The sequence below is a fragment of the Nerophis lumbriciformis genome, linkage group LG06 (assembly GCF_033978685.3).
Source record: "Nerophis lumbriciformis linkage group LG06, RoL_Nlum_v2.1, whole genome shotgun sequence".
NCBI lineage: Eukaryota > Metazoa > Chordata > Actinopteri > Syngnathiformes > Syngnathidae > Nerophis > Nerophis lumbriciformis.
Genome location: NC_084553.2, coordinates 23,962,895 through 23,986,405, shown reverse-complemented (window position 1 = coordinate 23,986,405; position 23,511 = coordinate 23,962,895). Strand labels below are relative to the sequence as shown.

The 23,511-nt window shown below is 38.2% G+C and overlaps 1 long non-coding RNA gene across 1 annotated transcript; it reads right to left on the bottom strand.

Annotated features, from left to right (window-relative positions):
• Positions 1-930: 930 nt before the first annotated feature.
• LOC133608307 (uncharacterized) lies at positions 931-23,042 on the bottom strand. The gene is made up of 3 exons (XR_009815554.1): positions 22,964-23,042; positions 1,344-1,573; positions 931-1,249 (listed from the first exon to the last, which is right to left on the bottom strand). It is a non-coding gene; the product is annotated as an uncharacterized lncRNA (long non-coding RNA).
• Between the last annotated feature and the right edge of the window lie 469 nt (positions 23,043-23,511).

Genomic DNA, 23,511 nt, shown 5'->3' with positions numbered 1-23,511 from the left:
GATTTTACTTTGTATTAGAAATGGCAACAGCGGATAAAGAAAAATAAGCAGCTTATTGACTACAGGCTGCATTCGCAGTGTGCATTTGTGGGGCGCTGACATGCCAAGCTGGGGTGACAGTAGTGATATACATTTGTGTTTAAATACAAGACCTCGACTATTGTAATGTTGAGCAACTTCCGTGGACTTTGCCTGAGTCTTTACTCCGAGGGAGAGTCATATATCCGGCCATTACAGACGGCTTTGTGCCAGGATCTTTTTTCAACTTTTGGAAGTAAAGCGTTACATCTTTTAATTTACTTTTTTAGACTGCAAGAAGTTGACTTACTTATGTCGTATTAATATGTGGCCCGAATTATGTTATTTGAAAATGTTTACTTCTATTAATGATTAATGTGATCTTGTGTTAACTTTTCTGTTTGTTTTCTTTTTATTGCTGTGCAGATCAAGGAGGACATGGACTTGGACAAGGCAATTTATAGAGCACCAGACTAAAAAGGAAAGACACAAAACATACATATACCCGTTTCGGTGATCATTTAAAAACGAAGTATTTTATATGCAATATAAATTAACAAACTCATGTACTGAAACTGCAGTTGTTGTGATTAATTTCCTCTGCCTTCATTGCAAATAATTATATGATAATAGTAATATTACGCTATCACATTCTTTACAATTACTGGCTATAATGCAACCAATTTGGTAAAATTAGAAACATACATCAATTATGAATCACATATTAATAAAGTAGCTGCTAAATAGGATTGTGGTGTTGCTGTATGGATGGACCGTGAGGAATCTTTCTGGGACATCATCTGGATTGTCTGCGTGTTTTTAAAAGTACATGTCCCGTTACAACAAGCATCCACAAGCATAAAAATAAATCTGTTACGTATGACGGGGAAGGAGACGACACAACGGCAGGGATCAGTTCAATAGGTTTATTGAACTCGATCTTGATGAATTGGTGGAGTGTGTATGCTACTAAATGTGAATGGTGCAAGACGATGTGTAGAATTAACAATGTCAATGTTACCAGAGTTTGTTGTAAGTGTGTGTTGGATGAATCCTTCGTCAGACCTAAGAGGCAAGGTGAGAAAGCAGTCGGCGGGCAAGCAAGCGGTTGGGAGCTGGAGAGAAGCAACGAGGCCCATGTCCAAGCAGGGGTCGAGGATCGAGGGAGGCAGTCCAGATTCCAGAGGCACAGAATCTGGACACAGCTCAATCACAGGAAACAGGGGAAACACTGCGGTGAACACAGAGGACATAAGACACGGACACAGGGAAGGCATAGGGGGAGAGCAGGTACGCGGGAGAGAAGCCAGAGACAGGATGCTTACTACGAGGAGTGAACTACGTTTTGGCACTGGATCTTCGGGTCCGCTGGTCTTTATGCAGTCTGTTTCATCAGTCCCAGGTGCGCTGATTTGTGATTTCCTGCAGTCTTGCAGGCGCGTGGCTGCGGGCGAGCAGGGGCGTGTCCTGGCGCGCTTCTAGTGAAGGTGCTGGCAGCGCTTGCAGCAGATGACATGAGGGATTCCGCATGCGCCGTGACAGAATCCACCATTAACTAATAATTAGACAAAAAATCTTTAGAACGCTTGTCAACACGTGACACATCTTCATGATAACTATCTCCCATGATCAGTCAGCTCTGACCGCAGGAAAATCGGACGGCGGTGGTGCTGGTAGCTCTTAGCCGCTTCATCTACACTAAGGTAAAAGACCGAGAGAAAACATAAACGATTCAACATTCTTCTTTAAATTTGCCATTATTCAACCCCGCGCTACTGAGCAGCAGATGCATGATGTAAATGTAAGGGCGGGGACAACAGACTTAACCAGGAAATGTCCCAGAGGCTAGACCGACCCAATTCATATCTCTCCAGTCGCTGCTGGAGGACTCTCGCCAGGACCCACACTTTGTCAACCGCATGGACTGGGTCCTTGGAAGGATGCAGCTAATGTCACACTACAATGGCAGCATCGCGCAAAAGCTCTTTGGGTAAAATGTTACCATATATGACAATTTTGGAGGAAGTATGAAAGTAGGCAAGAGTATTTTATAAATATCTCCACAATGCCTCCATGCCTCCAATAAGTAAAAAACGTTGGTTTTGCAAAATAGGTCCCCTTTAATGACACTGTTATGAGATTTTTTTTTTTTATCAACTTTTTTTTATTTTTAAAGTGATTAAAAATCGTTACAAATAACAATCAGGATTTATTTCAACATTTTGACACCCCTTTTATCCATCTATCCATCTATCTATCCATCTATCCATCTATCTATATATATACATATATCTATCTATCTATCTATATATATATATATATATATATATATATACATATATATATATACATATATATATATATATATATATATATATATATATATATATATCAGTGACGTGCGGTGATTTTCATGGCTGGTGAGGCACTGACTTCATCACAGTCAGATTTACAAACATATGAACCCTAAAGAGTATCTTATTCACCATTTGATTGGCAGCAGTTAACGGGTTATGTTTAAAAGCTCATACCAGCATTCTTCCCTGCTTGGCACTCAGCATCAAAGGTTGGAATTGGGGGTTAAATCACCAAAAATTATTCCCGGGCGCGGCACGACTGCTGCCGACTGCTCCCCTCACCTCCCAGGGGGTGATCAAGGGGATGGGTCAAATGCAGAGGACAAATTTCACCACACCTAGTGTGTGTGTGACAATCATTGGTACTTTAACTTAACTTTAACTTTACACATACAAACTATAGCACACAAAAAATCACATTTAATTAAAAAAAACTTTATTATGGTCTTACCTTTACTTATAAGTGCGGGAACAGTGGTGTTCATGTTGGAGGAGTTGTGAATGAATGAAATATGAAATCCGTGCTGCAGTCTGCAGGTGTACCTAATGTTGTGTCCCTGCAGTCGTTCACGCTCCTCCGGCGTGAGCATTGTTGTTTTTGCACTTTTTGGCTTCTTGTTAAGTGACTTTTTTTGGGTGGATTCGGTCTTGCACGTGGAGGGTTTGGGTGTGGGCTTTGGTAGGTGTGGCGCTCCTGTCAGGGGGTGCGTTCTGCGGCGGGGGTGCATTAACCGGCACCAGGAGGCGGGATTACGCGAGCCTCAGCCAGTGCGTCTTCGCAGCAGTTTTATGATTGCTCAGCACAATAAATACTTTACACACATGCAGTTGTTGACAAAATACACTGTACATTATATACCTCAGCTAACTAAACTATGGAAATCATACTTGCCAACCCTCCCGGATTTTCCGGGAGACTCCCGAAATTCAGCGCCTCTCCCGAAAACCTCCCGGGACAAATTTTCTCCCGAAAATCTCCCGAAATTCAGGCGGACCTGGAGGCCACGCCCCCTCCAGCTCCATGCGGACCTGAGTGACGTGTTGACAGCCTGTTCACACGACCGCTTTCCCACAATATAAACAGCTAATGATCGAGGGCGAGTTCTTGGTTTCTTATGTGGGTTTATTGTTAGGCAGTTTCATTAACGTCCTTCCAGCGCAGTAACAACACACAACAGCAGCAGTCAAGTTTTCGTCTACCGTAAAGCAGTTCGTTTGCCGTAAACAGCAATGTTGTGACACTTTTAAACAGGACAATACTGCCATCTACTGTACATGCACATGTGACCCATCCATAATGTGTCACATTTTTGTGTTGATTTATTTATTTTATTTTGTGGTTTGAATTCGTTTTTGGAGCTGTCATTCCACATTTATCAGTATTCACATTGGTCAGTAGGGGGCAGTAGGGCGTTTCTTCCCAATTAAATGCTATCACCTGCAGACCGGTAGTGTCTTGTCATTCTGATGAGAGCGACCAGTCTGTGAACAATTGAAACGTCCTGTGTGCTTTTTCCTCCTGTATAACAGGTTAGTTTTGGTGAATCAACTCACTGAATAATATCCATGTGATCTTTATAAGTTTAAGTACACATTCTGATGGTGGAGCCTAACTCTAAAGTGTTGGTGAGTTGTAGTTTGTATTTGTGAATGAATCCAGTGCACAGCTGCAGTAATCAATACAAAAAGGCGACGTGAGTGCGCAATGTTTATATAGGAACTTCTGATCCTAATTCAGACTCCCAAATTAGAGCTCCCGTTTTCTTATTGATTTTATAATGTATATTTGTATAATGTGTGTGTTCTGAAATAATGACAGAGAATAGAACAAGGATGGACAATTCAACCCTTAACTCAACAATGAGTAGAGGAGTGTTATGTGTGTGTATATGTGTAAATAAATGAACACTGAAATTCAAGTATTTCTTTTATTTATATATATATATATATATATATATATATATATATATATATATATATATATATATATATATATATATATATATATATATATATATATATATATATATATATATATATATATATATATCTAATAAAATATATATATATATATTGCTAGAATTCACTGAAAGTCAAGTATTTCTTATATATATGTATCTTAAGCACGCCCCACGCCCCACCCCCGACCACGCCCCCCATCCCCCACCCCCCACCTCCCGAAATCGGAGGTCTCAAGGTTGGCAAGTATGATGGAAATGTATAATATAGTTCATATAGCAATACAGCAGGCCAGCAGTTAGCCAAGTCCGCAATCCATGTTGAGGCACTGAGTGACGTGCCTCAACTGGCTGCTGATCACCGCACCATCTCTTCTCAGTATTTGAACGGCAAATGTGAAAATTCAGCGATTTTGAATAAAAATAATCTAAAACTGGTGAAGTTAAATGGAAAATAACTTTATAGTATAATCACTGAATACATACAACAATTTAATAGATTTTTTTTCTTTTTACATTTTTTTTCTTTCCATGATGGCAGGTGAGGCCCTGCCTCACCTGCCTCTAGTGACCACACGTCACTGATATATATATATATATATATATATATATATAGTATACATACACACACACACATACAAGTTAACTGTTCTTTTCTAGAAATGTGTACTTCAGATATTGTACATTACAGTATATATAGGGGAGAAGTTTTAAGAATACAACAAACAACATTTTAAGATAGTTTCAACTTCACTTTGAACCAATTCAGTAGAATGGCACATATGTATATATATATATATATATATATATATATATATATATATATATATATATATATATATATATATATATATATATAGGGCAGCACGGTGGAGGGGGGTTAGTGCGTCTGCCTCACAATACGAAGGTCCTGAGTAGTCTTGGGTTCAATCCCGGGCTCGGGATCTTTCTGTGTGGAGCTTGCATGTTCTCCCCGTGACTGTGTGGGTTCCCTCCGGGTACTCCGGCTTCCTCCCACCTCCAAAGACATGCACCTGGGGATAGGTTGATTGGCAACACTAAATTGGCCCTAGTGTGTGAATGTGAGTGTGAATGTTGTCTGTCTATCTATGTTGGCCCTGTGATGAGGTGGCGACTTGTCCAGGGTGTACCCCGCCTTCCGCCCGATTGTAGCTGAGATAGGCTCCAGCGCCCCCCGCGACCCCGAAGGGAATAAGCGGTAGAAAATGGATGGATGGATATATATATATATATATATATATATATATATATATATATATATATATATCCCCATCATATAGTCCCTGCCACCACGCGTACCCCCCACAACCGCCGCAAGGACACACGTGTTGCCTAGACATCGACTCCCCCGGGCACCGTCGTAGCCACCCTGACTCACCCGAAAAGGCCAGCGACACACAAAGAGACCCACTGCCAGCACCAGCCCCAGCGCCGGACAGGGAACTCCACAGAGCCGGACAAGCCAGGCCAGAAAGGCCCACGGACCAGGCACAGCTCCATAAAACTCCGTGAGGTCCTGCACTGGGATTGGCAGGTCACCAAACCGCAGCCCACGGAGCCCCCGCCGGTCGAAGAGGCAACGCTGCACCCCCCTCCCGCATTAAGGGGAACTGCACTTCTTTTGTAATTTTGCCTATTGTTCACAATCACTATGAGAGACAAGAACACACGTCTTCTTTTTTAAAGATGATAAAAAATGCTTGGAAGATGTGGATTATGGAAGTCATCATTGGAACCAAAAACTAAAACAACTTCAAAACCCTCCATCAAAGTTTAGTATACACACTGCAAGTAATAACAGACACATTCATAGCTATATGTAATATATCAATACAGTATATTGATCATTTTAATCATTGCCGGATCTAATTATTCGCCGCATTTATTTCAATTTCCATAGCAGCGCATGTCCGACTTCCGGCAACAACTTGTGTTCCTACTTCTGGATTCAAACACAAGTGTGTTCTATTCATGCAAATTCTGTAACAAAGAACAAAAATGACTAATTTTGGACAAATGAGGATTCACAAACTTATCTTTTTGAATCTGAATTTATTGAGGCTGAACTACTGCTTCAAGAAGCAAGGACGAAGGAAGAGTGAGACGTTGGCACAGACAGAAGCAGAGAGAGTGAAGTGAAAGTGAATCGAGGCTGCAAAATGTGGATCTTGAAGCCAAACTATTTTGACATAAATGGATTGCTTAGCCATAATTAACCGGAAAAATGTCCTTGGCCAGCTGGACCAAACAGACAACTGTCCATTGAGTGAGTCCCACTTTATATTGGTCATGATACATGCGTAGCATGCAAATGTGTTAGTACGTTAGAAAAAGAGTTCCTCAGTGTTCACTCTTACAATAACAATGTTGCTACAGTTTGGTTATTATACAGGTTACGGAGCGTAAATTAAGTTTTGGTGACAGTTTTTCAATGCATTTTTCAAATGATTTAGAGGTAGAATTAATTGCTCCCGTGCATTGCTAGCCACCATGAATGAAGCGATTATTATGCTATTTTTATTTATTTATTTATTTTTGTCCTGTCAAACTACTCATTTATTTATTAATGTTTTGCACAGTTGGACTTGAGCAGGAGAGGATAGAAAGAGAAAAACAGGAAGACAGAGGGGGAAATTTCAGGAATAAGGGGGGATAAGACAGACAAGACAACAACAACAACAACAACAACAGACCAACATTAGCAAATATGATATGTACATATATGATACGAAAAATGATAGCAAAGAAGCAGTTGTGAAGTAAATATTAATAACATAGAAATGACAATGAACGTTATTGCACTACAAATAAAGCAATACAAATATTGATAATGAATAATAATAGTAATTACCTTTATTATCAAAAATATAATTGTTTCAAATGCAACAATACATTTATGTAATGAAAACTTGAATTACAAAAAAAAGCAGATAAATGGAGGGGAAGAAAGACAAGCAAACTGTATTTACCTTGTAGATTGTGATGGTAAATGTTTTCGTTAGAACGCAAACAAATAAAAATGAAAACTTTTGTCTTCTTTTATTTTATAATGTTTGTGAACTAAAAGCAACATTCAAAAAAGTGTGGAGTACCCCTTTAAATCGTAAAACATTGGTGAATATCTTTATTGATCGCTAATAGAAATTAGACAAATACTGCATTGTAATATATATATATATATATATATATATATATATATATATATATATATATATATATATATATATATATATATATATATATATAAATATATATGTAGGGCTGCAGCTAATGATTATTTTAGTAACTGAGTAATCTATTTATATATAAGTTATAGCCTCAATACGCATTTCAGGGAAAATAGTTAAAACAAACAATTCATTTTCTGATTTCCATTACCTTAATTCTTAAGAATTCTTAATTCTTAATACATCCACATCATCAACATTGGAATTGCACTTGTAATAATTGTATTAATAAAAATAAATACAAATACTTTGCTTTTTGCGGCCACACAGATCACCACCGCTCTCATGTGTGCTCTATTTCAGAGGCCCGGCGAGAACTTTATCCGCGCCCAATGTTTTTTATAATTTTTTATTAGTTACACTCAACGTTCCCTCTAAGGTGCACACCTGCGCAATTGCGCACTGCTCACGCGTCCTCTGCGTACAGCAAATCTATGCCGCACAAAAAATCAAATCCCACTTTTAACAAAATAAACAAATCGTTTGTTTTTTATGATTTTGCAATGCAACTGTGATTAACAGGTGACAAAAGGCGGCCACAACAGATAAAAACAATGTTTGTCAACACTTAAATTATTGTAACGTCTGTGGAGACACTTAAAGGAGGACAGGAATTCCATCGGTCCCTTTATTTAGCGAAATTGTTTGTCGGCCATAACCACACCAAAACAATGTGTAAAATACTTTTATGTAGCAAAACTGGTCGTTGTCTAACGTACAAACCAAGCCAAAAGCAACTCTTTGTCATCTGTTGTATCAACATCAGCTGCTTGCTCTCTCTCTCTCTCACCTGCACCAACACATACATCCATCCATCCATTTTCTACCGCTTATTCCCTTCAGGGTCGCGGGTGGCGCTGGAGCCTATCTCAGCTACAATCGGGCGGAAGGCGGAGTACACCGTGGACAAGTCGCCACCTCATCACAGGGCCAACACAGACAGACAGACAACATTCACACTCACATTCACACACTAGGGCCAATTTAGTGTTGCCAATCAACCTATCCCCAGGTGCATGTCTTTGGAGGTGGGAGGAAGCCGGAGTACCCGGAGGGAACCCACGCAGTCACAGGGAGAACATGCAAACTCCACACAGAAAGATCCCGAGGCCGGGATTGAACTCACGACTACTCAGGACCTTCGTATTGTGAGGCAGACGCACTAACCCCTCTTCCACCGTGCTGCCCCCAACACATACTGTACACTATATGGCAAATAGCCACTGGTGTGTTTATGGCCACACAAAAAGTTGGACAACTCCAATACTACACGTAAAGTGTAAATTTCAGGTCGTTTTACTATGACTCCTCAATCAGTGTGCTTATTCTACTGTCATTTGTTAATGTTATTTTTTGGATATTAATCAGGAAATTATGTTACAGGACTACATAATTGCTAATAAAAGTATTTATTTTACAGACAGAAATTTAATAAACACTTTATCTCATGCAACATGTGAATGTTTTAAGGGGAACTAAATGTGATCTCTGAAAGGGGTACACAATCTTTCCAAAGCAGGACCCCCACCCAGGCATAAAATACTATAGTGCATAGCTGATTTTAAAAAAAACCAATATCTAAGTGGGCCAAATCACATTTATTAGAAAATAATCTCTTGAAATTGACTAGTCACTTGATTATAATAATAAGACATTTAAATTGTTATGTCAGGTTTGAGACAAATGTGCTGCTGGTATGACCACAGTGTGCACGTCTGTATTCCACTGAATACTCAGGGTGTTTGTGCGTTTGCTCACACACATGAAAAATTAGAGGGAACATTGATTACACTCAATAAAACATTTATCGTAGCAACAGAATATAAATCAAAGCTTTTTCTGATTTAAAAAAAAAAATGTTGCAGCTGTACACATGATGTTATGACCTGTTGCACGGGACATGTCTTATTTTATGTTTAGTAGTCTTCTAATTTTGTTCAAGTCTAGTTTTGTTCCTTATCATGATTAGCGTCCCCACCAGCTGATGCCAATTATCATTTCACTTTATATTGCATGTCACGCGACTCATGGTTGCGGTTGGATTGTTTGCTACACGCAACAGGTATGTTAAGTGTCAAGTTACACAAAGATAGCGCTCCCTTCTTTGCTTTTTCATTTGTGTCATTGCTATGTGCTATGCTCAAGCTTCAAGTGCTCAAATGCATTTACGGTTCTAATGTATTTTTGCCTTTGTCATTGGAATAAAACATCATTCCTACCTGCAAGTTGCTTCCTGCCGTCTTTTGCATCCTGGGAGACAAGACAGTTGCAATACTGTGTCCACAACATAACATATAAGACATTAATAAGACTTAATTTAAAACTTAATCTAGATTAAAAATATGTATACTTTGCATTTTTTTTTTTGTAATCATCAATGTAGTGAATCCGCAATATTTGAAGCACGTCGCAAAAACGTCCAATGCAACAACAAAGGAGAACTGTAATTTGTAAGAGTGTAACAGTACACACAAATTTCGGTTTGGTACGTACCTCGGTTTAGAGGTCACGGTTCGGTTCATTTTTGGTACAGTAAGAAAACAACAACATTTTCTGGTTATTTATTTACCAACATTTGAAAACAATGGTTTTATCCTTTTAACATGACAATAACATACATATACACTCAGGGTCGATTGCAAGGGTTACTGCAGTCAACATATATAAAATAAAAACTACATAAGATAAGGCTCAGAATTGGTTTCTTAACAAAACCTTTCTACATATAAAGTGCAACATTTCCACATATAAAGTGCAACATTAAACTGCTTCAAATTGTTGTCAGATTAAATAAAATGACAAAACTTTTCTTCTACATACAAAAAGTGCAACATTAAACAGTTTCCAGTCAACTCAGCCTCAGATTAACCTTTCTTTTCCCCCCCAGCCTTTAACACTGGTGACTTTCACTCAATTTTCATGTTTTTTGCCAGAAAAATCAGTTTATCCACATTGTCTACAGAAAGAGCAGACCTGCTTGCAGTTATGGTATTTTTATTTTATTATTTTTTTGTCATAAAGAAATACAATCATGTGTGCTTACGGGCTGTATCCCTGCAGACTGTGTTGGTCTATATTGATAGATAATGTATATATTGTGTTTTTTATGTTGATTTAATAAAAAAAAAAAAAAAGTATATATATATATTTTTTTATTTTTTTATTTCTTGTGCGGCCCATTACCAATCGGTCCACGGACTAGTAGTTTACACAACGTGCGGTGTGCTACTTAATATGTCCGTGTGGAAACTCGTCCGGTACACCTCCGAACCGAACCGAACGGTTCAATACAAATACACGTACCGTTACACCCCTAGTAGATTGTGATCCTGTTATGCAAAAAAATTACCACCAAACCATATAAAAGCCTAGTTTAGCACAGTTGGGACATGTGTGAAAATTAATTGTGATTTTTATGACAATTTTGAATTTTGGTTGGAATCATTACAAATCAGCGCTGTACAAAGTGTATTAAATTAAATAAAAAGAAGGACAGCATTCTAACTTCAAGAGAAACTCGGATTTTCACATTTCCAATTCCGGGCAGACAGTATTTCGGAGCAACACAGACTGCCCTGAGGCTTTTATTTGCAGAAGTTTTAGCTCCTGGCTGAGATTGAATGCTGTTTAGTGAGAAGACAAAGCTGAGCAAGCGCTGTGTGTATGTGCATAATTCACATCAGTGCATACTGCAATTTCATTGAAAATTGTCAGCATTTGAGTCAGGTAAGTCTTCCAAACCTTCCAACAGCTTTAATCATCTCGAAAAAGAAATAGCCGATGAGGCATTTGATGGCTATTAGCAATGTGTGTTCCTTCTTCAAATTCACAGTTCATTTGAAAATACTCATAAAGCATTTGTGTCAAGTCAGTCTGACAGAGCGGTTTGAAGTATGCTACTTTGTTGTGTAAAGGTGAAGGAGTTAATTAGGTGATGGAAAGGTGACTGATGCTATATACTGTATATACAGCACATACGACAGCGAGAGAAGCCAAGTGGGCTGCTAATCATGCCCTGCGCCCTCGTACCGCAGCATTCATCTTCAACCAAAGGCTTTTGAAGTCAAGACTGTCAGCGTCACTGTATTCTGCACTCACTTTTATTGCTTTTCATCGAGAGATCATGCTTTATCAAGATTGATTTTGAATACATCTCAGATAAAGGTCTAAATTACGTTTAAGTGATGTGTTCAAACGTGTGCATTTAGTTTTTTTTGTGTCTTTTTATGCTACATTAATAGATGTTAAAATTGGGGCGGGTAAAATGGCATGTTCATCTGAATCTGTAGCATTACTAGCAACTTAAATGTTGGCTGATTGGTTGATTTCATTTGAGCAGACAGTTTGACTTTTTACACTTCATGTCCGATCAAAATTTTGGGTCGGTTAGACACTTTGACAATAAATTATAGAATTGAAAATGTTTTATAGCTAGTCACTAAAGTAAACACAACAACTCCTTTTTATAAAGCTTCTCCTATTTATTTTATGATTTGCTAGTATTGGACGATGTATTCATTTTGTGGTAGTGAATGCTACATACAGTTTTAGTAAAACAAGTAAAGTAGCTGGTGCACAATAACCAATGATTTTGTAATAATAAGAACAAGAAATAGAAAAATCTTGAATTAATCACTTTTGTATACAGTGGAACCTCGATTTACGACATGAGTTCTTAAACAAAAAAGTTTGTATAGTGAAACAGAATTCCCCGTAAGAATCAATGTAAACAATAAAGAACATTACATTAAAAACATTACAAAAAGTCTTTATTTTAGTAAAAAACTGCACACTTTGGCAATTCAAGACATATATATATATATATATATATATATATATATGTGTGTATACATATATTTACAAAAAAACGCACATTTTGAAGACACTATAATGTACGTATATATATATATATATATATATATATATATATATATATATATATATATACATGTATATACACTTTGAAGACACTATAATGTACGTACATATATATATATATATATATATATATATATATATATGTATATATATATATATATATATATATATACATATATATATATATATATATATATATATATATATGTATATATATATATATATATATATATATATATACATATATATATGTCCATTAAACCCACAGCAAGTAAACAAACTCGACACAAGTGCCGCTCGCCAACAAAGCTCTTCACAATAGTACAGGATGTAAACAAGATGTGACGTAGGGGGCTCCACCTCTTCAAAGCTGCTGTGCCCGCTTATACAGGTAGTGATGTCATAAAATGGTAGCCCCCGATGGTTTCAAGCGCCATGGAAAATGAATGAATGAATGAATGAAGCGTTTGTACTCCGAGACATGTTCGCACACAGAGGCATATTTGGCGTGATGTATAGGTTTGTAAACTGAAAAAGTCGCAAATAGAGGCGTTCATAAATCGAAGTTCCACTGGATTGATCACCCCTACTTTACATTGAAGCTTTACATTGGCCTCAAAAAGTTATTTTTTAATCCTTTTGAGCCGTTTTATGATGTTGCCCCTGCTGTTTTATTTAATTGTTGTTTTAATTTGTTTTGTGCTTTATAAACAACATGTCCTTACTGACTTACTTCCTTTTTTAGAACAATCCTGCATGACAACTTAATAACTAGGAGTTAAATCTTTTAAATGTATACTTTAATTCACCTTGATACGAAATCATCCTCTAAATCATCCTTACAAAAACCACTTGTGGCATATAATTTGTACGGATCCTCGGGGAGGTGGAGCAAAGCTCTCCCAAATAGGGTTTGGGATGAGACATGGCCGAGTTTGTCTCAAAGGCAGTTTGTCATCAGCATGTTTGTTCACCATAAATCCCCTGCACAATGACCCATTATATTGACATTGTATCTCAATTGAGTATTCCAGTTGGTTCCATAAAGTCCTTTGGACTCAAACATGTAATTATACATGTACACACAACTAAATGCAATTTTTATCAACCAATTAGAAAAACCACAGCGTCTGTAATGCTGATTAAAAAATAAATATTGTTTTCTTATAAAATCAACACGATGATATTTTTAATAGTGATTTCTGGTCGGATCTCTCCTGTTCTTCCCCCTTATTCATTCCGTATTGAAGCATACTTACATATAACAGCACCTCATTGTGCTTTGAGGGACAATTATTTTTTTACCGATTGAGTGCAGAAATTGGTTAATTGATTACAGGTGGCTATCCAAATCAAAAGCCCAGTGAGCAATTAAGAGCAGGCCTTAGATATGATTATGAATTAATAAAGAATGGCATTAATGAATTGTTAATGACAAAAGAAAAACAGTGCTTTTGTACTTTATTGTGCTATTAAAATGTTAGAAAATGAAAAATAAATAGTTGTCTGAACAGTTGTTAGTTATGATCATAGTTTTTATAATGCTAATGACAAAAATATGCTGATTCCTTTGCATCACACATTGCAACACTTTCACCTGGACTCATCTGGAGTAGAGGATGAGATTTTGACACTACATGCCAGAGGTGGGACCAAGTCATTGTTTTGCAAGTCACAAGTAAGTCTCAAGTCTTTGCCCTCAAGTCCGAGTCAAGTCCCGAGTCAAGACAGGCAAGCCCCGAGTCAAGTCCAAAGTCAAGACTGGAAAGTCTCAAGTCAAGTCCTAAGTCCTGCATTTTGAGTTTCGAGTCCTTTCAAGTCCTTTTAACCACAGACTAATATATTAACACAGATTGTGTATGCTTTTCAAACGCTGTATTTATTTATTAAAACAAGTGCATTTTAAATTGCAGGAAAGAAAATTGTGCTGACATTGCACTTTATAATAGCACTATTAACCAGTCATTTTAAACATTAACTCATTCCTTTACAGAACAAACACATTGAAAAATAAAGTGCAAATGTACTTATTTGTACAAAAGTGTTAACATTGAAAAAACATGACATATACGTGAACATAACAAAAAAGTTGTACTTTTTATATGTCAGGGCCCTATGCTGCATTGCATTTGCAAAAGACCAAATTAGCCAAGAGTCTGTCAGTCATTTGTGCACGATGGGGGCGTAGTATGATGCCACCATGGCTGAAAACTCGCTCCACTGGAGCACTGGAGGCAGGCACTGCCAAGACTCTCATGGCCACTCGGAACAGTGAAGAAAGAGTCTTCATGTTCAATGCCCAGAACAAAAGGGGGGAGAGAGTTGTTTTGGGTTGGTGCACTACTTGTAAGTGTATCTTGTGTTTTTTTATGTTGATTTAATTAAAAAAAGAAAAAAATTATTTCTTGTGCGGCCCGATACCAATCGATCCACGGACCAGTACCGGGCCGTGGCCCGGTGGTTGGGGACCACTGAGGTAAACAACCAACAGTATGTCAGAAAGCTAGCTAAAACGGTACACATATTCATAATATAGTATACATTTTAACTGACCTTTATTTGACTATTTTTGTCTTTTTTTAGGTGGCTAAAATATGCGGTGCTGCTGACCGCCGTCTAACGTTACGTGTGATATATTGACTAACGTAACCCTGCTTAAAGAAAATCACTGAACAAAAAGTATGAATAAGGTAGTGAACTGCAACAGATTCCCGTGTTTGCAATAACGTTATAACGTTAGCAGTGAGTTTACAGCCTCACTGATTTAACTACACAGCAAATAAAAGTCACATTACTTAGCCAATAAACGTTATCTTGCATTCAAAACTTACCGTTCTTTGTGCAACTTCAAATGCCGGACGAAGTTGGAAGTTGTTGCCTCTCCATCAGTAATTTTCGAACCGCATGTGTTGCATACTGCAAACCGTTTTGTGTTGACCACCTCGTAATTTTTATACCCAAACAAAATTATTTTAGGTATAATTTTTTGTTCACTGGCGTGTGGTTTGGACATGTCGTCTTCGTTGGTTGTCCTGCAATTTGATTGGATGAATGCTGTGTGATGAAAACAAAGTAGATCTAATTTGATTGGCTGTTGTACTGAGACCACACCAGCTGACACACGCAACGCTGATAGACAAGTACACAATGAAAAATACGGAGCGCTCCCGAATAACTTTTTCATCTTTGGGTTTTGGCGAAAGTAGCAAGTCATGTCAAGTCATGTCAATTCAAAAGGCTCAAGTCCAAGTGAAGTCACAAGTCATTGATGTTAAAGTCTAAGTCGAGTTGCAAGTCTTTTTACATTTTGTCAAGTCGAGTCTAAAGTCATCAAATTCATGACTCGAGTCTGACTCGAGTCCAAGTCATGTGACTCGAGTCCACACCTCTGCTACATGCTGACATTGAGTTTAAATCCAGGGCTCATGGACAGTTCTGGAACTTCCTCACAGAGAAAAAGTACCCTAATCTGAGGAAATGTGTGACCTACCTGACAGCATTATTTGGTTCCACCTATTTGTGCGAGTCAACCTTCTCCCACATGAAGATAATCAAGTCCAAATACCGTTCAACTTGGTTTTTCGCTGCTAAAAAAGTGTGGGCACCCCTGCTGTAAGCCATAGGCTTGCAACCACATTCTCCACTGTAATCAATAGTTACATTTGACTGGATTGACCAATGCAACATCCTACTAGTTTCTTAAATTAATTCCATCCATCCATCCATCCATCCATCCATCCATCCATCCATCCATCCATCCATCCATCCATTTTTTACCGCTTGTCCCTAATAAAGATAAAAATGTTTTGCATAGCTCCGATTTAACAGGTTATTGCATAATGCACCAAATTGCAACTTTTTTTTTATAAAAAAAGAAAAAAGAGCAGGACCAGCAATTTGTAATAATTTGCAGCTGAGATAGGCTCCAGCACCCCGAAAGGGACAAGCGGTAGCAATGGATGGCTGAATGGAAGTTTTTACAAAATGTGTAGACATTTATTACGAAATGCGTTCAAGAATGTGTTACAAAATGCAGCGTTACTATATAATTAGGTGAATATTTATTGCATTATTATGAGTGTAACAATGTAATGTTCCCCAGCTGCCCACTGCTCCTCGAGAACACAGACAAATTTTGCAGTACTTTTGACAAAGATCTTTACCCTGATGCAACTTTGTAACGCATGTTAAAAACTAAAAACTTGACCGTTACCATAAGAGTTTTTTTATAGGTTATGATTTTTTCACTGATGCTTAAAACCATGCAATGTTTTATATCGTTAAAAGTGTATCAGGTTAAAACTCCAAAGCAAATATGGAACAGTTAACAAAAAATAACAAGGTTTAATAACAAAAAGAACACTCACGAGGAGAGGAACAACAACAGACACACTCAAAAGGAATGGACAACACAAAACGCACTCAAAAGGAGTGGAGAACACAAGACGCACTCAGAAGAAGTGGGTTAACTCACTCAGGCTGAGTGGAGAAATACACTGCACAACTATACAGGGACGAAACCACCGGAAAGGTAAGTATGAGTCAAGCAAAGATGGCAAATAATGATCACAGGTAAGCGCCTAGTGTGTGGAAAAAGTCCTTGGAGGAGAGTGAAGCATCGACAGTCAACTGCCAGAGATTGGACTGGCCGGGTAGCTTAAGTAGGCCAAACCACAAATTGGCTGTAGGTCTGCTTGAGTGGCTCCGCTCCGGAACCATACTTGCCAACCCTCCCGATTTTCCCGGGAGACTCACGAATTTCAGTGCCCCTCCCGAAAATCTTCCGGGTAAACCATCCTCCCGAATTTCTCCCGATTTCCACCCGGACAGCAATATTGGGGGCTTGCCTTAAAGGCACTGCCTTCAGCGTCCTCTAGAACCTGTCGTCCCATCCGCTTTTCCTCCATACAAACAGCGTGCCAGCCCAGTCACACATTATATGCGGCTTTAACACACACACACAAGTGAATGCAAAGCATACTTGATCAACAGCCATACAGGTCACACTGAGGGTGGCCGTATAAACAACTTTAACACTGTTACAAATATGCGCCACACTGTGAACCCACACCAAACAAGAATGACAAACACATTTTGGGAGAACATCCGCACCGTAACACAACATAAACACAACAGAACAAATACCCAGAATCCCTTGCAGCACTAACTCTTCCTGGACGCTACAATATACACCCCCGCTACCACCAAACCCCCCCTCCCCACTTCAACCCCCCGCCTTTCAGCACATCCTGTGAAAACACATTGCTGTTTTTAAACATGGAACATGAAAGTTCAGAAGCTTGTTTCCAAAGCCTGTTCTGTTTGTCAAAGACCCTTGTCACCGGCAACACAATCCACACAAGGATAGTGATAGAATAAAAAACGATGACGACCAACACTGTTGCAGTTTAGTGGAAAAATCCAACAAATGTGTTTACTTCTCTGACTAACCCTCATTTCATCATACACATTAAACAACAAAATGTGATGTGTTCATAAGCCTTTTTGTTGCTGATGTACTCATAATTCCATGTTCTCTGTATTGCTGCTTGAACTTTGGCACTCTGTACCTCTGTGTTATGTTTGGTTGTCTTTTAGGGGTTCTGCTTCAGTGCTCCTGGATAGAACATGACAGTTACATTAATGGCTGTGTATAGATGGCTGTCCACATGTAAGAAACAAGTTCAATTGAAAAAAAAAAAAAAAATAGACAACCTCGGTTGTGACAGGAGGAAACAGAAATACATTTATTGTAGGGAGGCCCAGATGGACAAGTCTTCAATTTAACCATGTGTTGAACTCACAGATGCAATTACATAAACACATGCAATACATTTTCAATGTTATTTTTATCTGGAAAAGGCTCTGTGTATTACATTTTTGTTGAAAAACAATGCTAAAAAGCACATCTAAGTGGTTTGGATCGTAGACGTTTGTTATTTCTATGTTATTCTTACTGTTGCCTTCCACAACCTCTAAGGAAAACAACAGTTGTAGCCAAAACCGTCAGGTACGGAAATAAACACACAGGTCTGGCTATAAGATTAATTCATTATTTGAAGACCCAATGAATTTATTTGGATTGGATGGTAGCAGGTATAGAAAGTCAAGTCTATATGTTTTACCTCTTAAAGGTGATCTATGATGGACGGTGTGGCTGCATTGGTAGGGCGGCCGTGCCAGCAACTTAAGGGTTCCAGGTTCAATCCCAGCTTCTGCCATCCCAGTTACTGCCGTTGTGTCCTTGGGCAAGATACTTTACCCACCTGCTCCCAGAGCCACCCACCCACACTGATTTAAAAACAAAAACAAAAAAACTTAGATAATGGGTTTCACTATGTAAAGCGCTTTGAGTCACTAGAGAAAAGCGCTATATAAATGTAATTCACCCCAATTCACTTCACAATTTTAATCTGCATTTGTGGTCTATTGGATATGCCTCAGTGTAACCATCGTTTGTGGAGGCATTCTCTTTAGATGAAAAGTGAGTGCATGGTAAATGTTGCCAATTGGGACTGCAACCTTAAAACCCCAACACTGCAAAGGCTCAAGAGCCAGTTCAGAGTTGGATTTTAAAGCTTTTCTTTACCATTGTCAAGGCACCAGAGGTTGCCATCCACATTTGAGCTTTTTTGGTTTAATTATGACTCTAAAATCTTGCCGGCCGGAGTCTGAACAGTCTGTATAATGAGGTGGGCAGGGTTTCTTCAAGTAAATGCCAGCAATTTACCGCCATCTTGGTTTTGCTCACAGTTCAAAGCTAACTTTTTGTGTGAATAAAATGGAAAACGCTATTAAATCCTGAACGCCTGAAGAGACCTGCTGTTCATTGTCCACTTAAACAGCTGTCCACTCATTTACAAGGCTCTTCTGGGACTATTGCCCAATTACATATGTACATTGATTACACAGAGAAGTACGGACTCTTATGCTCTGAGATCCAACGATCAGCTATTGCTCTCTGTCCCTTTTGCTCGCACTGAGCTGAGGAAAAAAGCTTTTGTCTATGCAGCTCCTGGTGCTTGGAACATGTTACAAAGAGACTGTAAACTGATTTTTTTTTATCCTTAAATGTTTTTAAATCTAAACAGAGCATTTGAAGCAGCCTCAGTTATCTGTAACTCTTTTGATGTCCATCCTGTCATTTTAATGTGTAATGTAATTCAATGTGTAACTTTGCTGCCTCTTGACCAGGACTCCCTTGAAAAATCAATGGGATTTTTTTTCCTGGTTAAATAAAAAAATATAATAACAAATACAAAAAATAAACACCCGCAAAAGTCGTCCAGTAATTGAAGCCAATACAAGAACACATCCATTTTTGGAAAGCCAAAATAACAAACTGAAAATGTTAGAAAATAAATATTGAAACCATAAAAAGAGTGGTTGAAGATTAATGCCTTATTTTAACCAGCTCAACATAGTTTTTGACAATGGTCCGGCGTGCTTGCTCACTGGGCGCTTAATACAAATGCGATGCTGGTTAAATGCTAACACAAATATTCCACAAGCCAAAGAGAATACCACGACACCAATTTGACCCCCTGTAAGTTGCATTTGTTACATTTAATAATATTTACAGTCGTCAGGAACTCACATGTTGACTGTAGGCATGTCTTCAGGATGCAGAGACAGGGGACGACATGCAGATACAATGGTAATTTGTCAAAAGCACAGACAGGACGAGCATTCAATCACTGGTGACAATTCAGTACAAAAATGTGTTGGAGACAGGAAACATGCAACACATGCATAGGCAGTGCAGAACAAACACAATGCACTAGCCCCGTCTGAGAAACGAGACTGTTGCTCTTCTGATTAGTGATCAGAGGCAGGTGAGTTCCCTGGGCAATAAACCGAGACAGGTATGTGGTGACAACCAGGGCCGTAACCAGGATTTGACAAATGGCGAGGTCAAAAAATGTTGGTCCAAGAGGAGCTTTGAAAGTCTGAAATCATGGTATCCCAGCACCATATAAATAATAATACCTTGAGCAACACAATGAACAATCCATGAACAATCCATTGTTTTTAATTTTTATGCAGAATTATAACGTATTAAACTATTTTAATGTCATTAAAACCTAAGTTTAAAAACGTTACTTAATTTCAACTTCAACCTGGAAATGAACCAAATACCTATTACGACAAACTCCAAGTCCTAGTGACGCGCCACGAGCCAAGGGAGACAATCTGTCTTCATAGTCTAAATCAGTGACAGAGAATGACTAGGCCAGGAATACATTTCTGGCTAACATTTAAAATGAAGCGCCTTGTCATTCAATAATTTACATTTGACATGTTGTCTATCTGTGTTGGCCCTGTGACTTGTCCAGGGTGTACCCCGCCTTCCGCCCGAATGCAGCTGAGATAGGCTCCAGCACCCCCCGCGACCCTGAAAGGGACAAGCGGTAAAAAATGGATGGATGGATGCCCTTCTCTACACAAAACTGGCCACCCACAGAAAGCAAAGCTCTACGCACAGTGTGTGTTCTGCGTTTAGGGAGGGGCGGCACCTGACTGACATGACAACGATATTATACCAAAAGCGTTTCACATCAATTTAATTCGGTTTAACCAACATTAGTGACGTCAGTATAATTTACTGTTAATGTCATGTTGACAGCACATATTGGAAGGGATAATGTTTAAAGTAAAAGTGGACTACATTGCCTTACGTTGTTTGGAGTTGTAGCGGGCTGTGCATGGCCAAAGATCTGATATTGGTGATGTACAGCACATATGATCTTCTACACAAAGTAAATTTGCAGTCAATCATATCATCTTCTTTTTGTCACTTAAAAAAAACACAAGACCTGACCTCGGTGTCCTCACTGGTAGTTACGGCCATGGCGACAACATGGAGAGAGACAAAGCACTGGAACAGGAAATACACTAAACACAAGGAAAATAATTGTTTTGGGTGTAAATGTGTTTTTAGTCTTTACTTACACACAAAATTACCGTATTATTGTATTTTTTTTCACAAATTGTCACACCTACAGTATTTCTGTTAGTGTTAATTTGTGTGCAGTGTGCCAAAATTCTTCTTTAAAATATATACGATTAGTACAAATTGGCACAAATGCATTTCTTTTATACAAGTGCTGTAGTACAAAAAATGTAATTGAAACTCCAGTGAATAGCTACGAGTGAAATACTCCATCAATGCTTCTGTAATGAAATATCAAACCAAAGCAAGTCCAAGCTTTAAAACACTGACACATAATGAATTCCATTATTTCATCAGGACACTGACGTGCACCACACACAGAAATGCCAACCATCCAAAATCACCCAATTACTTACAGTATATAGAAAACAATGAATCTACATGTAGTTCTTCTGCAAAGGACCAAGCGACCTTTGAACTGAATTCTACCAATGATTGGTGTTCATGCGATGAACGAGACGTGTAGGGACAGAGTAAAACAACACAGCGTGAGATCTCAAGCTACAAAGCTGTGGTGGAGATCATGGGCTTGTCTGATATGAGGTATACTTGAAAGTACATCTAACACAACATTGGCCTGTGCTCGAAACGACCACACCATGTCTCAAAGATATGTCCAAAGATGAGGGAGTAAGTCTGCCTCTCTTGTACTAACAAATGTTCAGGCCTTACTTCACAGTCAAGGACCCACGCTTGTTTAGCATCCCATTCTTTTTCTGCACAATTAGGAAGTGAACGACAAAATGTTTTTTTTTTTTTTTCATAAAAAAAAAAGCTTGACTGAGATTTGTCAGTATTGACTATTTTACTCAGAGTAAAAGGGAATAAATAAATAGGTTAAACATTTAATTTGTATTATTGGACTGCTATCCTGTTTTTCCCTCATAATTTCGTACACAAATTGAAAGGCAAAATCTTTAATTCAATTACATCACCTTTAAATCATTGTATCACAAATACTGCCCCTATAACTAATTACTTTTGTACTTTCAAATGTGTTCATGTTCACACAAATGACAGGACATCTTGCGCATTAAGTCTTTATTTATATTTCACTTTGGTAACTTAATTTTGTAGTAAATCAAAACCATTAGGTCCTCAGTAATTTGTGTTTAAATGTGTTACAATGTACTATTATAGCTTTTGAAAATGAGTTAAAGAGGAACTGCACTTTTTGGGGGGGAAATTTTGCCTAACGTTCACATTCATTATGAAAGACATGCTGACTGATTATTTTTTTTAAATGTATTCTAACATGTAGATGAAAAAAAAGTCAGTTCACAGCGTAGCCAATGGGAGGTCCTCTATTTCACCCATAAAATCCAATAAATAACCATTCAAAAACCGCCAACAATACTCCATTTAAATTTTGTGATTTGAATATTATCCAAGTATTAGTGATATTGTTATTATAAGCGTCAATACAAACAATTTATAGTGGCACCGTGATCACAAGCTTGTGTCCAATTTTGACATGATCGACTGGCTAGGGGTTTTCTTGCTTCCCTGTTTACCAGAAGTTTATTGTAAATCATAAATCATGCATCTCACCTGGACAGAAGAAGTCTGAGGACATATTCCGACAAGTTGGTACACTTTGACAGCCATTTGGGACCCGGAAATGGCGAGAACGACACGAAAAAATGCTTTGTTCTCCCGTTTCCCCCACCCAGTTTCTTCGTGAGGATTATGTCATCCTTTTTTTTTTTTTTGAGTTTTGAGTTTGAGTTTATTTCGAACATGCAAGCATATAACATGATACATCACAAATTCCAGTTTCTCTTTTCAACGTGTTCGAAAAGGAGTAGGAAGAAGCAGAGCTTATTTAATCCTACCCCTTTTCTTTTACATAACAGTTGCTAAAACTTTTGTTCACTTCTTATTCACAATTTATTCACAATATACTCCATAGGTAATCACAATAAAAATAAATAAATAATAATAATTTAATAATAATAATTGGTGAAGTAAGTCGCCCCCCGCGACCCCAAAGGGAATAAGCGGTAGAAAATGGATGGATGGATGGAGATAAGTACGTTTATTTTGAGAATGAATGAAAGAATGGATGAATTAAATACATTCAGAATGTTTATCATGGT